Here is an 18,573-nt window from a genome sequence, read left to right on the forward strand (position 1 = left end):
AAGAAGAGAACACCTACTCATCATCAGAGCAAACAACTGTTCTGAAAAAAAAGGGAGGAGGAAACCCTGTTGCCAGGAGAGGAAAACGACAACATCAATACATTAATGCTATGTCTAACTATTAGCTTGTTTGTGCCCATTACTCTCTCCCTCTGGGTGTGTGTGTTGTGGTGCCCTGGACCTCTGCACAACCTCTCCATCCCACTTGCTGCTCAGTCAGACAGGCCCGAGCCCTCCTGGACCAGCCACGGCTCACTAGCTGGCCTTGTGGACTTTAACCTGTAGAGCATTACAGGTCGTCTTAGCATCTCCAAGCAACATCGCTATGTTGGGCTTGTAGAAGATGGGGTTGTCCAATGCAGCATAGCCCACTCCCAGAGAACGCCTCATTACAACCACCTAAAAAGACATGGACACAGGGGCTCAGCATAGACTGCAGCCATTTACACAACCGAGAAAGAACGCCTGATACATTGTTCGATCCTACAGTGTGTTCAGAAAGTATTCATACCCCTTGACTTATTCCACATTTTGTTGTGTTACAGCCTGAATTCAAAATGTATTAAATATTTTTTTTTCTCACCATCTACGCACAATACCCCATAACGACAAAGTGAAAGCCTGTTTTAGAAATTGTAGCAAAATGCATTGATTAAATACCTAATTTACTTAAGTATTCACACCCCTGAGACAATACTTTGTAGAAGCACCTTTGGCAGCGATTACAGCTGTGAGTCTGTCTGGGTAAGTCTCTAAGAGGTTTCCACACCTGGATTGTGCAACATTTGCCCATTATTATTTTCAAAATTCGTCATGCTCTGTCAAACTGGTTGTTGGTCCTTGCTACACAACCATTTTCAGGTCTTGCTATAGATTTTCAAGCAGACTTAAGTCAAAACTGTAACTCGGCCACTCAGGAACAAGCACTGTCTTCTTGGTAAGCAACTCCAGTGTATTTTATTTGTATTTATTTATTTAACCATTATTTAACTAGGCAAGTCAGTTAGGAACAAATTCTTATTTACAATGACAGACTACCCTGACCAAACCCTAACCCAGACGATGCTGGGCCGATTGTGTGCTACACAATGGGACTTCCAATCACGTCCGGTTGTGATACAGCCTGGAACTAGGGTCTGTAGTGACGCCTCTAGCACCGAGATGCAGTGCCTTAGACCGCTGCGCCACTAGGGAGCCCAGTGTAGATCCGTCCTTGTGTTTTAGGTTATTGTCCTGCTGAAAGGTGAATTTGTCTCCCAGTGTCTGGTGGAAAGCAGACACCCAGGTTTTCCTCTAGGATTTTGCCTGTGCTTAGCTCCATTCCGTTTCTTTTTTATCCCATTACAAGCATACCCATAATACGAAGCAGCCACCACTATGCTTGAAATTATGGAAAGTGGTACTCAGTAATGTGTTGTATTGGATTTGCCCTAAACAGAACACTTTGTATTCAGGACAAATATTTAATTGCTTTAGTACCTTGTTGCAAACAGGATGCATGTTTTGGAATATTTGTATTCTGTACAGGCTTCCTTCTTTTTACTCTGTCAATTAGATTAGTATTGTGGAGTAACTACAATGTTGTTGATCCATCCTCAGAATTCTCCTACTGTATCACAGCCATTAAACTCTAACTGTTTTAAAGTCACCGTTGGCCTCATGGTGAAATCCTTGAGCGATTTCCTTCCTCTCCGGCAACGAAGTTAGGAAGGATACCTGTATCTTTGTAGTAATTAAAACAATTTTGAAAAACATAAGTCCACTTTGACATTATGGGGTATTGTGTGTAGGCCAGTGACAAAATAATCTCAATTTAATAAATTTTAAATTCAGGCTGTAACACAACAAAATGTGGAAAAAGTCAAGGCGTGTGAATACTTTCTGAAGGCACTGTATGTTTACAAATAATCAAAAGCAATCAGTGTTTTTTTTCTGAAACTAAACATACTATAGTAAATAAGCCAACCCCAACTGTGATAGCACCTCTTTTTGTCTAGTTTGGTAAACATTTAACACTGATCCATGAACATACCTCAACATGGGTTTAAATGTTGCATGCACCTGCATGTAAGTGGAAGATGTAGGGGGAAGGGCTCCATTTGGAGGAGAAGAGTAAGTTTGTCCCACAACTAATGGGCATTTAAGTGTTGGCCATTTACAAAATTAAGCATCATTAGTGTCTGTAGAGAGAGAGAGAGAGAGAGGCAGAGAGAGAGGCAGAGAGAGACAGAGAGAGAGAGAGAGAGAGAGAGGGAGAGAGAGAGAGAGAGAGAGAGAGAGAGAGGGAGAGAGAGAGAGAGAGAGAGAGAGAGAGAGAGAGAGACCTGGGAAATGGATTGGAGTATCCTGTGATTGTGAGCATGTGTTTTGGAGGCACAGAACGCAGCACAATAATTGAATAAGTAAAACCAGAGCGGTGCTCTCACCACTAGACTTTTATTCCCTGCTATCTGACACGCTGAAAGATACTTGGAACAGAACCTCTGTCATACTGAGACCCAAAAATCAACAGGAGGACCGTCCGAATCTACTCAGAGAGGCAGGAAAGGGTCAGTAGTGGCTAGGTGACTCAAGACACAGTGTAGTGTTCCCATGGCGCGGCCCCACCCACAAACACTACTCTTAACACAAAACACACACATACAAGCATGCACTGACTCAAACACCCTCCTGTGAGAGAAGAGTGTAAATCAATCCCACTATGGTTGTGCTTCAGGCCGGGGTTAGAGTAAGGGTCTGGGACACCCAGGCCTACCCTAGCCGGCCTCTCTAGGCAGGGCATCCCAGTCCAGACTCCCAACCTCCTCATCCATAATACATGGGACAGATGGTTTTATTTGGGACAGGGGTAGGGTGCAAACAGAGGTAATCTCAGTCTGGCAATCAGCACCAGAGGATGTGGCTATGGCACAGTCGGGCTAGGCCTGGACCATTGAATCACCAGCCACCTAACCGTCCGCCAGGCGAGGCGAGGGTACTGAACCAGAGGAATGCCCTCTGTCTGCTCTGACAAGCTTGGCTATGGTGGCACTGAGGAGCCCCTCCTGGTTTGTTTATATCTACAGTTAGACTACACACACAGCCCGGCCCAGCACACCCATCCGCACCACAGCCTGACCGGCCCCACACAGCGTCATATAAACATGAGCCACAAGTGGAAGGTTATTAATTAAAGTGTCTGAGTCACTTAAGAACAATGAAAATAACATTTTCAACAGTCCAGCAGGTCCGAGGGATATAAACACACACGTCATGTTAATACAGCCCAGTATAGTAGAGGGCTGGGGTGCTGGTAGTATTAAAGCTCACAAACTCTGATTTCCCAAGGGAACCTGTAGAAATTAAGGCGTTTTAAAGTGGGGTGGTGAGGCATATGAATCCCACATTTCGGAAAAGTTCCACTCGGATGCTCCAAAATGTCATCATTCCAGAGGGAGCGAGTCACCGCTAATGGAAGCCGTGTGAGATCTGTGCCTGCTGGAGCTAGTACACCTGGGTAAGGGCCTTGTTGCCTCAGTAACAAAGAGTACAGGGTGCATGCGTGTGTGCAAACGCAAGTGCTTGTACGTAGAAAGAGGCCCCGTCCCCCTCTAAGGACGTGGCCTGTGGACTCGGTGAATCTGGAAGTCTAGGACTTGAACAGAACTAAAGACGAATAGCTTCCTTCTGAGCCCATGTTAGTTACCCGCTACAATACTACCCTTCACCATTTGGAGAGCCGGAGTAAATCAGCTCAACTTCCAACAAGCCATTCTGTGACAGTCAACATTTGACAGGGGCTGCAGTCCCATTCCCTACCTTTTCGTCCCCCTTGAAGTGTATACTCGTTCACTCTTCATGGATTCGATGATGGAGTTGGGGTCCTCCTGGGCTGCAGAGTTCACTGTGTCGTTAGCACCAATCACCAGAACCAGGTCCGTTTCTGAGACATAGAAAAAGAGATCACAGCAAACCACAGAGAAAATTTGGTGCATATTGTCTATAGACCGAAACACAAGAGGTGAACACGTGAAAGGACAAGAGTAGGTGAAACCAAACATACCAGCAAAGTCCTCGTTGATCTCCTCCATCTCCAGCACGATGTCATAGGGAACGCCCGCCTCGGCCAATAGCACGTTGAGCTGCCCAGGCATTCTGGGTGGATACCAAACTGGTAAGAGAGAAGGATTAACATCTTATTCACCTCCATCTATATGGCAAATCACAAGGACGAGAAGGGTGAGAAAACCCTTGTGGTTTAAAAGAATCATAATAGTTTGGCTATTGACAAAAGTTCAGTCAGAAGTACAAGATGGAGGGGCCATGATGTTAGTGCTGGGGGCGGTTTAGGTTAATGTCAGAGGTCATAAAGGGCCTGAGAAGCAGGGGAAATGGGTTAAGGACGGAGGACGAGAGGGCCCTACGGATACACACTGGAGCAGCAGGTTTATGACCAGAGAGTAAAAGCAGAGATCAGAGCAGCTGCACTCTACTCATACTGCCTGAGGTGTCTCGTTCCCCCTCTCCTGCTCTACCCAGACCCTCTGTGATCTCCTGCCATTATGAATCAGTCCCCAATTTACACACACACACGGCTGTTACCCACAGTTGCCTTAGGAACTTTGAATACCCTCGTGTGTAGCAGTGTGTGGAGTTAACCCGTTAGGTACTTCATGTAATGCAATGCAGTGCACATGTTGCAGTGTTGAAATGGGGGGGGGGGGGGGGGGGGGGGTGAGAGAGGGAGGAGGCATGGCCTTTACAAGAGAGGCTAACCAGAGCAACACCACACTGTGTGAATTATATTACATTACAGATACATTAGGAACAATATCCACCTCTGGGGCTCCAAACAGTGGCAGCCCCATGCCCCGCCCTCATAGCAGCCTAACACCCCCACCCAATTATCCAGCCGAGAGGGAAGGGGAGGGGGGACAGGACTACAGAATCTGGCCACTCTCTGGCCACCCACTTCCCCCTCTAATCAACTGCAAATGCTCTAAGTAGCAGCAGCTGCTGGAACCCCAGATCAAACGAATGAAGGAAAATTACACAAGCTTCCGGTGTGCCTTTTCCCTTCCCTCCTCTTTCCTCTCTCCGGTGTGCCTTTTCCCTTCCCTCCTCTTTCCTCTCTCCGGTGTGCCTTTTCCCTTCCCTCCTCTTTCCTCTCTCCGGTGTGCCTTTTCCCTTCTCTCCTCTTTCCTCTCTCCGGTGTGCCTATTCCCTTCTCTCCTCTTTCCTCTCTCCGGTGTGCCTTTTCCCTTCCCTCCTCTTTCCTCTCTCCGGTGTGCCTTTTCCCTTCTCTCCTCTTTCCTCTCTCCGGTGTGCCTTTTCCCTTCTCTCCTCTTTCCTCTCTCCGGTGTGCCTTTTCCCTTCCCTCCTCTTTCCTCTCTCCGGTGTGCCTTTTCCCTTCCCTCCTCTTTCCTCTCTCCGGTGTGCCTTTTCCCTTCCCTCCTCTTTCCTCTCTCCGGTGTCCCTTTTCCCTTCCCTCCTCTTTCCTCTCTCCGGTGTGCCTTTTCCCTTCCCTCCTCTTTCCTCTTTCCGGTGTGCCTTTTCCCTTCCCTCCTCTTTCCTCTCTCCGGTGTGCCTTTTCCCTTCTCTCCTCTTTCCTCTCTCCGGTGTGCCTTTTCCCTTCCCTCCTCTTTCCTCTCTCCGGTGTGCCTATTCCTACTTTTGCTCTGCTCTCATTCACTCTCCTCCCTTTCACCTTCCTCTGTTCTCTCCACAGTGAGCCTCAACCCTGTCCTTTCCCCTCCTGGCTTTACCTCTTCATCACCCCAGTGGTGCCTTGGCAAGGCAGGGGTAATGAAGGGGTTAGGGCAGGGGTGGGCAATCATTTTGGCTCGAGGGCCACATCGCGATTTCAAAATAGCACAGATTTGTTCGTCCAAATCAATTTGCAGGCCAGAAAAAACATACTGTATACAGTAGGTCCATTCCCAGCTAGCACATAACGTTCTGGGAACCATAGGTTTCTTAGGTGGGAATTTCAGTACTTCAGCATAACGTTTCCTACAGGTTTCCTCATGGTTCTATTTAAAGTAATGTTCTTAAATTGTTCCGAGAACATTAAGAAACAACATTCTTTTTTGGGGAATTTCAGTACTTCAGCATAACGTTTTCTACAGGTTTCCTCATGGTTTTATTCAAAGTTAAGTTCTCAGAACATTAGGAAAACTTTCCATGAAAACATTAGTAATGTTCAAAAAACGTTCTAAGAATTATTTAAAGAACATGCCAACATGCCAATTGACACGTGTCTTTTCTGTTGCGCATTAGAAAAATGGGATTTCAGTCTTGGAGGTGTGTTTCCTGGCCGATTCCGCATTTGTTAATGATGTTTGTCCCCCACGAGACACTGTAGATGCGGAAGCCTATTTCATTTCCTAAAAATCATCAGAATGAATCGAAGATAAATCTGAAATCTGTAATTATTTTTTATGTTTTTACAGAGGATGTTTTAGTTGCGCAATTTTACATCTAACAAAGGTGTTTGGTGCAGTATTTCTCAAGTAAAAATAAAAGCGCAACGTATTGTCTAATGTAAACAAAGCCGGGCGGGTGGGCAGGTCTATCTCACGGTCTATGCTATTGGATAGAGAGCCATCACTAAAGCTGTTCACCCCATGTTATTGGGCAAATGTACATCGTCAAATGAAAACCCAAACTCAATTTACCCATTGTGACGCACGGATGTTCCTTGCTCAGTTTTAGACGAGACTGACTTTATTTGGAAAATTATCCTATTTACACTTTGTAGTCGATTTGGACACTAGAATAACTGTTTCTAACTCATATCGATGCCACATAGTTTTCAAAGGGACTCATTGCTTTTTAAAGACGGTCTCTTATTAAAACATATACATTCCGTTCTCAGCGTCAACAAAACTCTCTATCCTTCATCTTGTTAAGTGTGTTCAGGTGGGTTGGGTGCCCACTCATTGGCCACACCTGATCTTAATGAGTGCTTGTTTCTTTTGAAATGGGGTTTGGGGTATGAGTAAAAAGTAAAACATGGCAAGCTAGCGCCATCCTGGTGGTGCAGTGGACTAATTCCATGGATAGGGAACAGAAGAGCATAAGTTTCAATCTTACAGACACTGTGCCACAAAAAATAAATGTGTTTGCATGATTAATGCCTAAGAAAATTCCTTTCCATGTGTCCTAACTGTACTTGGAGTTGAACCTGTCTCCTCCCCTTCACTGATTGAAGTAGATTTAACAAGTGACATCAATAAGGGGTCATTGATTTCACCTGGATTCACCTGGTCAGTCTTTGTCGTGGAAAGAGTAGGTGTTCCTAATATTTTGTACACTCAGTGTATATTGACTCAGGGGGTTGAATACTTATCTAATCAAGATAGTGTTTTAATAAAAATAACATTTACACGTAACATTTTTCCTGTAAATTGTTGACAAAAAAATTACAATGAAATCAATTAATCCCACTTTGTAATACAACAAAATTTGGAAAAAGTCAAGGGGTGTGAATACTTTCTGAAGGTACTTCAGAAAGTATAAAGTCTAAAGTGTATAAAGTGGGTAAGACAGTATGTAAAACAGCATTGCACATGTACTGTCTCCACCTTCTAGATGGTAGTGGGGTGAACAGGCCGTGGCTTGGGTGGCTGAGGTCCTTGACGATATTCTTGGCCTTCCTGTGACACCGAGTGCTGTAGATGTGCTGGAGTGCAGGCACTGTGGCCCAGATGATGCGATGGGCTGACCGCACAACCTTCTGGAGAGCCATGCGGTTGTGGGTTGTGCAGTTGCCATACCAGGCAACAGCCTGACAAAATGCTCTCGATGGTGCCTCTGTAGACGTCCGTAAGGGTCTTAGGGGCCAAGACGAATTTCTTCAGCCTCTCTCTGCTGTTTCCTGTAGTCCACGATCAGTTACTTCATTTAATTGACATTGAGGTTATTTTCCCGGCACCACTCCCTGTTGGTAATCAGGCCTACCACTGTTATGTTGTCAGCAAACTTGATGACTGAGTTGGAGACGTGTGTGGCATGGGTGAACAGGGAGTACAGGAGGGGGTTGAGCACGTACCCTTGAGTAGCCTCCGTGTTGAGGATTAGCGTTGCGCAGGTGTTGTTGACTGTTTTCACTACCTGGGGTTGGCCCGTCAGGAAGTCAGACCCAGGGCCTTGATCTTAGTGACTAGCTTGGAGGGCAGTATAGTGTTGAAGGCTGAGCTGTGGTCAATTAGCAGCATTCTTACAGAGGTATTCCTCTTGTCCAGGTGGGATTGGGCAGTGTGCAGTGCAATGGCGATTGCGTCATCTGCGGATCTGTTGGGGTGCTATGCAAATTGTAGTCGGTCTAGGGTGTCGGCTAAGGTGGAGGTGACATGATCCTTAAACCAGCCTCTCAAAGCACTCCATGATGGAAGAAAGGAGTGCCACGTTTTACATGACATTTTAGTAATTTAGCAGATGCTCTTATCCAGAGCGACTTAAAGGAGCAATTAGGGGGGTAAGTGCCTTGCTCCAGAGCACTGACAGATTTTTCACCTACTCGGCTCGGGGATTCGAACCATTAACCTAGCTAGCTAACATTAGCTGGCTCGCTAGCTAACGTTACGTGTATGATCTGTGTCGTAACATTATTCGTATCTCAGAGCCATATGCTTTGCAGGTTATAGCCTAATGTTAGCTAGCTAACATTGAACCTGGTAGGTTAGCTACCTGCAGATTCATTCAGGGTAGTAACGTCATGAGTTGGGATTATGGTACATTTTTTAGCTAGCTAGCTACATGTCTTAACAAAATACTCTTCTATGCAAGTATGCATTTCAATAGAATGTTCATGATGTCACTGCGACAGCTGTTGATAGACATAGCTGGTAAATTCGCTCTGGCTATCTACTCCGATTCCAGAGCACTCCCGTCTGAGTGTGCCAGAGCTCAGAATAACTGACGAATTTACGAACGCTCAACACCCGTTGAATATGCCCGGTGTGTAACGTCCTGACCAGAGTTCTTATGTGTTTTGCTTGTTTAGTGTTGGTCAGGACGTGAGCTGGGTGGGAATTCTATGTTGTGTGTCTAGTTCGTCTGTTTCTGTGTCCAGCCTAATATGGTTCTCAATCAGAGGCAGCTGTCAATCGTTGTCCCTGATTGAGAATCATATATAGGTGGCTTGTTTTGTGTTGGGGATTGTGGGTGGTTGTTTCCTGTCTTTGTGTTTTGTCTGCACCAGCTAGGACTGTGACGGTTAGTTTGTTTTGCCATTTTGTATAGTGTCTTGTTTTGTGTTAATTAAATCATGGAAAATTACCACGCTGCACATTGCTCCTCAGATCCTTCTCGCCACTCCTCGTCTGAGGAGGAGGACGACTTAGACTGCCGTTACAGAACCACCCACCAAACTCGGACCAAGCAGCGTGAGTACGAGCAGCAGCGGCCCACTACACAGGAATCCTGGACATGGGAGGAAATTCTGGAGGGTAAAGGACACTGGGCTCACATTGGAGAATATCGCCGCTCTCGGGAAGAGATGGAGGCAGCTAAAGCCCAGGAGCAGTGGTATGAGGAGGCAGCACGGAAGCGTGGCTGGAAGCCCGTGAAGAAACCCCAAAAATTTCTTGGGGGGGGCCTAAAGGGTAGTGTGGCGAAGGTAGGTAGGAAACCTGCGCCCACTTCCCATGCTTACCGTGGAGAGCGGGAGTACGGGCAGACACCGTGTTATGCGGAAGAGCGCACGGTGTCTCCTGTACGTGTGCATAGCCCGGTGCGGGTTATTCCACCTCCCCGCACTGGCCGGGCTAGATTGAGCATTGAGCCAAGTGCCATGAAGCCGGCTCTACATATCTGGCCTCCAGTACGTCTCCTCGGGCCGGTGTACATGGCACCAACCTTACGCATGGTGTCCCCGGTTCGCCAACACAGCCCAGTGCGGGTTATTCCACCTCCCCGCACTGGACGGGCTACGGGGAGCATTCAACCAGGTAAGGTTGGGCAGGCTTGGTGCTCAAGGGAGCCAGTACACCTGCACGGTCCGGTATATCCGGCGCCACCTTCCCGCCCCAGCCCAGTACCACCAGTGCCTACACCACGCATCAAGCCTCCTGTGCGTCTCCAGAGCCCTGTACGCACTGTTCCTTCTCCCCGCACTCGCCCTGAGGTGCGTGCCCTCAGCCCGGTACCACCAGTGCCGGTACCACGCACCAGGCCTATAGTGCGCTTTGAGAGTCCAGTGTGCCCTGTTCCTGCTCCCCGCACTAGCCTTGAGGTGCGTGTCTCCAGTCCGGTACCACCAGTTCCGGCACCACGCACCAGGCCTACTGTGCGCCTCAGCAGGTCAGAGTCGGTCGTCTGCCCAGCGCCGTCTGAGCTGCCTGCACTGCTCATCTGCCCAGCGCCATCTGAGCCATCCGTCTGCCCAGCGCCATCTGAGCCATCTGTCTGCACAGCGCCATCTGAGCCATCTGTCTGCCCAGCGCCATCTGAGCCATCCGTCTGCCCAGCACCATCTGAGCCATCCGTCTGCCCAGCGCCATCTGAGCCATCCGTCTGCCACGAGCCTTCAGAGCCGCCCGTCTGTCCCGAGCCATTAGAGCCGTCCGTCAGTCAGGAGCCGCTAGAGCCGTCCGTCAGTCAGGAGCCGCTAGAGCCGTCCGTCAGTCAGGAGCCGCTAGAGCCGTCCGTCAGTCAGGAGCCGCCAGAGCCGTCAGCCAGTCAGAAGCTGCCAGAGCCGCCCTCCAGTCATGAGCTGCCTTCCAGTCATGAGCTGCACTCCAGTCATGAGCTGCCCTCCAGTCATGAGCTGCCTTCCAGTCATGAGCTGCCTTCCAGTCATGAGCTGCCTTCCAGTCATGAGCTGCCCTACAGTCATGAGCTGCCCTACAGTCATGAGCTGCCCTACAGTCATGAGCTGCCACTCAGTCATGAGCTGCCACTCAGTCTGGAGCTGCCACTCAGTCCGGAGCTGCCACTCAGTCCGGAGCTGCCACTCAGTCCGGAGCTGCCACTAGTCCAGAGCTACCTCTCTGTCCTGAGCTACCTCCTAAATCATGTGGGGGCCTTGGTGAGGATTCTTAGGCCAAGGTCGTGGGCGAGGGTCGCCACTCAAAGGACGCTAAGGAGGGGGACAAAGACAGTGGTGGAGTGGTGTCCTCGTCCTGCGCCGGAGCCGCCACCGCGGACAGATGCCCACCCAGGCCCTCCTCTTGAGTTTTAGGGGTGCGTTCGGAGTCCGCACCTCAGGAGGGGGGTACTGTAACGTCCTGACCAGAGTTCTTATGTGTTTTGCTTGTTTAGTGTTGGTCAGGACGTGAGCTGGGTGGGAATTCTATGTTGTGTGTCTAGTTCGTCTGTTTCTGTGTCCAGCCTAATATGGTTCTCAATCAGAGGCAGCTGTCAATCGTTGTCCCTGATTGAGAATCATATATAGGTGGCTTGTTTTGTGTTGGGGATTGTGGGTGGTTGTTTCCTGTCTTTGTGTTTTGTCTGCACCAGCTAGGACTGTGACGGTTAGTTTGTTTTGTCATTTTGTATAGTGTCTTGTTTTGTGTTAATTAAATCATGGAAAATTACCACGCTGCACATTGGTCCTCAGATCCTTCTCGCCTCTCCTCGTCTGAGGAGGAGGACGACTTAGACTGCCGTTACACGGTGTCAGTAAACGTTGGCAAAAAAGCGTAATTAAATTGTTGCCATCAGTACAGTTGCAGTCACCAATGCTCTGTATAAAATAAAAACAGCCTAACCAGCTCTGCTAGGGTGAGTAAAATGGTCAGAGTGAGGTGTTCTCTCATTTGTGTCTGGAAGTAGCTAGCAAGCTAGCCGAAGTTAGCCAGTTAGTTTGGGTGCTTGAATGTTGTTAGGACAGAACTCTACTTTTACTTGCTATGAAAACCTGTCAACTGCTGTCTGTATAAAATGTCTGAAAAAAGGAGGGAACACAATAAAACTTCAGAACACAGTCTGCCTCGACTTTGACTGGCACATCTTAATAGAAGTCCAAAACTGACGACCACCTGTGAACAGTGATCAAAAATGCTTGTATAAATAGCAAAAAAACTCAGACAATCCCAGAGATTCTTACCCGGATATTGATATTCTGATGCTAAAAACACAAACATTTGCATAAGCCCTATCAAACGTGCTTAAAAAAATAAAATAATCCTTATATAAACACATTTAACATTTAGGAAATAACCAATCAATTATATTTGCTTAAATGTTATTTCTCAGTTTTTAGTTTTGACACACCAGGTATTTAAAATCTAACAAGAAAAATATTCAAACCAACTTATCCCAGCAATAGGGAAGTCCCGAGTTTTTCTGTAGAGTATAATTTTAGAGGACCAGTGAATCCCCATAGGAACAGAGGATGTCTGAGGGCTCAGGTGTAAACAAGTATGCTAACCTAGTTTATCTGCATGTATTGTCTCAAATAGCAGAATATGGTTTTGATAATAATCCTAAATACAAGTGGGAGCTCTTTCCTCTCATTTCAACAAGACCGGAGGTGAAATAATTGAGCCTGTTATTTTAAAACACAATAAACAAACACCGTAAAATAAATAAAGGACATCAAGGCTGAACAAAAAAAGAATCAGTCGTGAAATGATTTCAATCCTTTTATCTGAAGCAGAAAAGTGGGAGCATGTGCAGGATTCTGGAGCAATCAATCAATTATGTTACTCTTAAAGCTAGAATCCTTAGTTGCTACATCCATTTTTAGATGTATAAATAAATTATATATTCAGTCTTGAAGAATATAACTTATAAATAATTATGATCTCATGATGGTCAGTCCTTGCATCCATAGCTCTGCCTATACATTTGAGAGTGGTTCCATTTCTCCAGCTCCATCCCTCAGCCGTTTACCAAAAACAAGTGGCGTGGTGTGGGTTTTGTTGGTTTTCCAACTGCAGATTTCCCCTTTAAGGATGATCGTACTTATAGCCCAAAAAATATATTGGGATATTCTTACACGTACATTGATCAGGTCCAAGTGCACATGAATTGCTCCAGTACATGTGGTAGACAGGACATTTCTAACTCAAAAGCCTTTATTCACTGGTCTTCACCATTCCAAAGCCAATCTAGGCCAGTCAAACACAACAAGGACCATCAACACTTATCTTTCATCTGCCCCATGCAGAGTTGAGAAGCCTCTTACTGAAATGACCACCATCCAAGGAAGAGAAACAATAATTCACAGCAAATGGACAATCTAAAGCCTCAATTGCTGTTTACAACGTTTGATAGGCCTGTCACAACAGCCGTCAAATACTCTGCTTTCAACACAGCATGTTGCACTGAGCATAACTACGGTCCACACTAGCTCCTTAATGATTTTCAACTTTTTCATGCAGACTCTCAAACACAAGCTTTTCTCCTAACGAAAACAACCCTGTCCAGACAAGGCCAGTGTTTATCAAAAAAAAGTCTTAAATGTTTCCACTGATGTCAATCAAGCAAAGTGACTGTGACTGGTCCAATTATAGGAAACGTGAAAAGGAAAACAAGACAGCTCCGGTTCCAGCTCGGGCCTGGTGTAGTGTAGTGCACTGCAGTCAGCAGGAGAATCTGGGACCCACTGACAACACAGAGAGCAACTGTGGAACAGTGCACCATAATACCAGGCCTTGGAAGCTGAGGATCACCTTTCAGTCTGGCAGGACTACCTGGCACACAAACACCGGCTAATTTGGTTACATTTGGAGAAGATGCTTGAAAATGTTTGAATACAAAAACAAGTCTGGGTTTGCAGTAGTCAGTTAGACAACTGTGTACTTTAGAAGTTCAGAACATCCTCCACAATAGATATAGTAACATCTCCCCCACTGTCTACATGGGCCCATGGTGTAGATCCATGTTAGATAGATAGGGTCTAAACGTCTACTGTCTATGTCCATGGCCATGTTTTAAATGAAGGAGCCATCTCCTTGTTGTGCTTGGCCGCGCACGCCTGTTTACTCTGGAGTGCCACGCTCATCATCCTTTCTCCCCTTCTCTTTATTCATCCTCCCACATCTCATCGCCCCTCCATCTGTTCGTCCTGTCTGCCCATAATGGTCCAGTTCTCTGTTGTAGAGAACAAAGTGGATGCCGACGCAGACAGAGGACAGACAGAGCCATAAGCTTTGCTGGAGGCCATTACACTTACTGGCCTAGGAGGTCAAGCCGAGCCACAGACAACCAAGCTGTTTAGAAGAGCAGAGCCAGCCACTAGGTTGGGTTGTGTCCCAAATGGTACCCTATTCCCTTTACAGTGCACTACTTTTGACCAGGGCCCCTATTTCCATTTATAGTGCACTACTTTTGACCAGAGCCCTATGGGTACTGCATATTAAAGCCCATAAAAAAGAGCCTTCTTTTCTCCTCCTCCTTTATTTTCTCTGGAAGCAGCATACTGTATGGACCAGCACAGGTTGAGGCTGCACTGCCAGGCAGGAGAGATAAAGCTGACTTCTCACTCAACAGTTCACTCTGCCACTAGGTTGGAGAAGCAATGTGCAGAGAGCTGTCGTCAGGGGACGGGTTTTCAGACAGGGTGGGAGAGCGGAAAGACAGAGAGTGAGATTATACAGAGGTCTGTCAAAGTCTCAATAAACCCTACTCCAAAACACGACCCAGGCTCTTGGACCACCTCGGGATAGAGTGGGCCTGCATGCCTGACGGGCCCTACTCGAAAGGTGCCCCAATGAAGTTGAGCAAATTAACTGGTGATGTAACAAGGTCAACAGAGGTTAGCTAAACATAGAAAAAAAGTTAGGGAATTTCTGAAAAATGTGGATGGCAAAGGACCATGTTTTCTACTTTCTGCACAAGACCTTTGGCCACAACACACTTACTCTCTAGGTCTTAAAAACATTTGTCAGTTGAACCCTGTGTACGTGGGTGGTTTACATGAACCTACCCTGTCAGTGCTCCGGTGTGTGTAAGTATCACTGCGTTAATGCTGTGTGTGTGTGTGTGTGTGTGTGTGTGTGTGTGTGTGTGTGTGTGTGTGTGTGTGCGTGTGTGTGTGTGTGTGTGTGTGTGTGTGTGTGTGTGTTTGTGTGTGTGTGTGTGTGTGTGTGTGTGTGTGTGTGTGTGTGTGTGTGTGTGTGTGTGTGTGTGTGTGTGTGTGTTGCTGGGTTTTTACTTTACCTGGAGTGATAATGATGTTGTGGGCGCCTTTGATCATTTTGACAGTCTGGTCCACGTTCCTACGATCTCCATGGGCTTGCCTGACCCAGTGGATGATGTACGTTGGCCAGGGAACGGTTCATGGCCGAGCCCCTAGCCAGGGTGAGAGGAGAGAGAGGAGGGGGAGTACAGAGATGGATAGGATCAAAAGCTGCTCAGCCTTTTTGAGTCAACTGCATTTTTCAGTGAACCCAGTTTCTTTCAGGCAGTCAATGCAGCCAAGAAGGCATTTAAGTACAGTTAGAGTTCCTCCTAGTGGAGAACGTTGGAAGCACAGAAACTGCCTCTTGCACATTTTAGCATCTTCAAGGTTTACATGTAGGTTATGAGCTGATGCGGCCTATGTATCCCATACTGTCTGATGTATAACACTTACTAAATACAGACAGACGGAAGGACTATAGGCTCCATACTTTAATCATTCTATAGCCCTCAAACTCAAATCTGGACCTCGAAGCCAGTTCCACTGCGTTTTTTCATTGTTCCCCTCTACATCAGGGACTAACTTAGACCTGGGACACCAGGTATGTGCAATTAATTATCAGGTAGAACAGAAAACCAGCAGGCTCCAGACATCGTAGGGTATGAGTTGAATACCCCTGTTCTATAGGATGTGTGACACTTTGAAAATACAGACCAACGGACTTCCTTACCACACACGACGCAGGAGAGAATGGCCCCTGAGGAGCCGATGAGGGCCCCTACGATGTTGAGCAGGTTGTTGCTGAACAGGAAACCCTCAGCACACAGGGCCCAGCCGGAGTAGCTGCTGAGCACCGTGATGACCACCCATGGCTGTTGTCAGCGTCAGGCCCTAGAAGAGCAAGACTACCGTTAGACTGAAGGTTGATATGGCAGTGGGGTTAATAAAACAAGGCAATTCATTAATGTGTTGCTAAATTCAATATATTGTCCATACAAAAGAAGGTATACATAGAGCATGTGTCATATGTGTAGTAGGCCTGGCCTATATAAACTCACACGTCTGCATTGTCCTGAAACATGTGGGCATAAGCAGACAACCTGTATTATTGAATGGTAAATAGAGAAATCTGATCATCAATATGTAGTGTATTTAACCCCTATCAGGTCACAGTGGGCCTCAGTCAGTGCATTAGGTGTTTGTCAAAACAAGGAGTATTCATTTCAAGTGCTCTCTATGATATCATCCTAGTGTTACTCTCCAAGATCCCTAACTCAGGGAAAGGCTCTAACCAGAGCCAGCTACCTCACATTATGCAACGATACACTCCATCAAACAAACAGTGAGGGCAGGACTTGAACAATATCAGATCTCCCTTAAAGGCATTCACGCTCAGGCACAGGTGATTGTTTAGCTACACCTTATCAGTCAGAGTGGTGTGATATTGTATACTAAAAAATGAATATCCGTTGATTTATCCAACGTCAAAAACCACACGGAGGCCTGAGCAGCCAACATTCACAACAGTTTTAACCAGAACCACCTTCTCTCAGCGCTGCTTCAAAACCTCATCATCTTAGTTTACCTTCCATCTATCATCTTATTATGGATTGATCCTGTGGTTAATGCTTCCAATGAAAACTCTCCTTAAGGGCCAACAGTGGAGCAGGATTGTGAGCAGAGTGCTTTTTATTGAAGGATAGCTGAACTGAAGCCTACCTAAAATGGGCTAGAGCACAGGATTTCAAAAGGAGGTACGACTTCCATCGTATTTCTAAAAATCAGTTCAAAGATTACAGGTCAGTCCAGGTTGGTGGATATTAGGGCCATAGATATAGAATTAGTAGAACAGGAAAAGACTCTCAAACCATACAAATGTCACTGCACCCTCATAACTTGAAACATTGATTTGAATGGGGATGTCCGTCCCAGTAATTCTATTTATTTGATTAGGGTAGAGGCGGCGTGTAGGTCGTACCATGACGGCCGAGAGAGAGGACACAGAGTCTGTTGTGTAGCTGGGCTCCAGCACGTAGGGGATCATCAGGCACCCACTGGAGACCATCAGCCCAGCGTTCATAGCATCAGCACCTCTGGAGAGAGGAGGAGAAGAAAGACTGTAGGCATGGACATATAGAGCTAAATGCATGTCAGGACATTACTATGCGCTGCCCATCTAATTTATTATGGCCTTCATTTACAAGTATTCAGTCCTCATCCACTTTTGAGGAACAATCTGAAAGTGAGCATTTTATTTATTATCCAAGGATGTTACTATCACACATGCTGTATGGATTAAAAAGGGAGTTGTACATTCATCCCTGAACTAATTCAATCCTTGGCAGGCAGGTAGAAAGATAACAGAGAATTGATTTTCATTTCAGAGACTGAAATGTGTTCATGAGGTGGTTTCATGCTAAATTGAAACTGAATACATGTTGATAATCAAATGAACAGAGCCAGCATCTGGATTCCACCACCTGTGATATGGGACGCATTGTAATGTTTCATTAACTTTTTTCCTCATTTTGAAAGCCTTCCAAAACAAACCCACAACTGAAAAACAAAATGCAAAAGAAAATAACAAGAAAAACGTATCTAGCATGAAATGTGCATTTTGCGGAAAATGGACGTTTTAATCTTTTATCAGAGCAGGTTTTCCAGGTTCCAGTGGGACTGTGGAGTGGGAACGCTCCCTGGGATAATGCGTTCCAGCTTTCGGGAACAAGTGGAAAATGACTGGGGGCGGTGAGGCTAATTAGTGCCAAACTGGGAAAGGTTCCGCCTGGCCTAGCTTGGAGCAGGGGGGCCTGGGTGGCACGGCTGGGACAGGGGACTGAGAGGAGGGGTGCAGATTCGGGTACAGACGCTCAGGCATCAACCTGAAGGACCCAGACCACTACTGGTCTACTGGTTTACTACTGACCAGAGGGTTATTGGATCAAACCCAAGCTGTCTAAATTGAGATGTGGTGCCCATGATCAGAACATTCCTGAAAATGCAGTAAAATGTCTGCGTGTAATATACGTATATACACTACGTGACCAAAAGTATGTAGACACCTGCTCATTGAACATCTCATTCCAAAATCATGGCCATTAGTATGGAGTTGGTCCCTGCTTTGCTGCTATAGAAGCCTCCACTCTTCTGGGAAGGCTTTCCACTAGATGTTGGAACATTGCAGCGGGGACTTGCTTCCATTCAGCCACAAGAGCATTAGTAAGGTCGGGCACTGATGTTGGGCGATTAGGCCTGGCTCGCAGTCAGCATTCCAATTCATCCCAAAGGTGTTCAATGGGGTTGAGGTCAGGGCTCTGTGCAGGCCAGAAACCATTTATGTATAGACCTCGCTTTGAGCACAAGGGCTTTCTCATGCTGAAACAGGAAAGGGCCTTCCCCCAAATTGTTGCCACAACGTTGGAAGTACAGAATAGTCTAGAATGGAGCCTCTCCCGAACCATGAAAAACAGCCCCAGACCATTATTACTCATCCACCAAACTTTACAGTTGGCACTATCTAT

At 46.6% G+C, this 18,573-nt stretch overlaps 1 pseudogene; it reads right to left on the reverse strand.

Annotated features, from left to right (window-relative positions):
- Nucleotides 1-255: 255 nt before the first annotated feature.
- LOC120025567 overlaps nucleotides 256-18,573 on the reverse strand; it is a 45,206-nt pseudogene continuing 26,888 nt past the window's right edge.

This window comes from Salvelinus namaycush, chromosome 31 (assembly GCF_016432855.1).
Source record: "Salvelinus namaycush isolate Seneca chromosome 31, SaNama_1.0, whole genome shotgun sequence".
NCBI lineage: Eukaryota > Metazoa > Chordata > Actinopteri > Salmoniformes > Salmonidae > Salvelinus > Salvelinus namaycush.